This window comes from Chiloscyllium plagiosum, chromosome 14 (assembly GCF_004010195.1).
Source record: "Chiloscyllium plagiosum isolate BGI_BamShark_2017 chromosome 14, ASM401019v2, whole genome shotgun sequence".
Lineage (NCBI taxonomy): Eukaryota > Metazoa > Chordata > Chondrichthyes > Orectolobiformes > Hemiscylliidae > Chiloscyllium > Chiloscyllium plagiosum.
The window spans coordinates 620,890-622,325 of record NC_057723.1 but is presented as its reverse complement, the minus strand read 5'-3'; the positions used below and the strand labels follow the sequence as shown (position 1 = coordinate 622,325).

The 1,436-nt window shown below is 46.4% G+C and overlaps 1 non-coding gene across 1 annotated transcript; it reads right to left on the bottom strand.

Moving 5' to 3' along the window:
* Positions 1–971: 971 nt before the first annotated feature.
* Positions 972–1,045, bottom strand: trnai-aau. Its single transcript has one exon. It is a non-coding gene; the product is annotated as a tRNA-Ile (tRNA).
* Between the last annotated feature and the right edge of the window lie 391 nt (positions 1,046–1,436).

Genomic DNA, 1,436 nt, shown 5'->3' with positions numbered 1-1,436 from the left:
TCCCCTCATCAGTTCATCAGGTACAAGCTGTTCTAGCAAACAGAAAAGCCAAGCAAATATATTTTTTAAAATGTAAATTTTGAAGGTTTGAAGTGAAGCCTCGAACTTTGGAAATATACGACAGCACCAAGGAAGAGAGACGACGGGTGAATTATCGACCCATAATCTGCTGAGGTAGTACCCTATGGCCCATTGGGCACATTTTAACCTGTTCAATCTCCATGGGGGAAGGTGCAGGCAGTAAAGGCTCACAGAAAGACAGCACCAGGAATGTGACACCTGTGGGCCTGAGTGAACAGGGCAAACAGGTTATCTCCTTAATCAATCAGATTGACTGATTGTAAATTTAACAGCACGGAGGAGTGTGAATTACAGCAGGTAAATTCAATGTCAAATAAGGGAGAGAAAGAGAAATCAAGTGAAAGAAAGAAACATTGGATTAAAAAAAGCAGAAAGACAGAGAAAAACATGAACTTTCACATTTTAAAGAAAATTCAAAACTTAAAAATAAAAAGAGAGCGCTTGCTGTCATAACAGGCAATTTGGAAAGCCAGAAATTGTCATTGGCAGTAATTAACACCATCTTGTTAAGAAACTTGACAATAAATCCAGGCTTTTTTTTAGATTAGATTCCCTACAGTGTGGAAACAGGCCCTTCGGCCCAACCAGTCCACACCGACCTCCGAAGAGAAACACACTCAGACCCATTTCCCTCAGACTAATGCACCTGACACTATGGACAATTTAGCATGGCCAATTCACCTGACCTGCACATCTTTGGACTGTGAGAGGAAACCCACACAAACACAGGGAGAATGTGCAAACTCCACACAGACAGTCACCCTAGACTGGAATCGAACCTGGGTCCCTGGTACTGTGAGGCAACTGTGCTAACCACTGAGCCACCATGTCGCCCCCAAAAGTGATCACCAACCCTGACACAGCACTGCTAACTACACTGGCCCTGCACATAGTCAGTGTGGGAATTGAACCCATGACCTTGGCGTTATTAGCACTATGCTCTAACCAGCTGAGCTAACCAACCAACATTCTATGTTGGGGAGACAGGATGTCAACTTGCAGATTTTTTCAGAGAAGATCTCTGGGACATATGCACCAACCAACCCCACCACCCCGTGACTGAACTCCCCCTCCCACTCCGCCAAGGACATGCAGGTCCTGGGCCTCCTCCATCGCCAAACCCTAGCCACCCGACACCTGGAGGAAGAACACCTCATCTTCCACCTTGGGACCCTCTAACCACACGCGATTAATGTGGATTCACCAGTTTCCTCATTTTCCCTCCCCTCACATTATCCCAGTCCCAAGCATCCATCTTGGCACTGCCCTCCTGACCGGCCCATCATCTTTCCCATCTATCTGCTCCACCCTCCTCTCTGACCTATCACCTTCTCCCCCACCTTCATCTACCTATT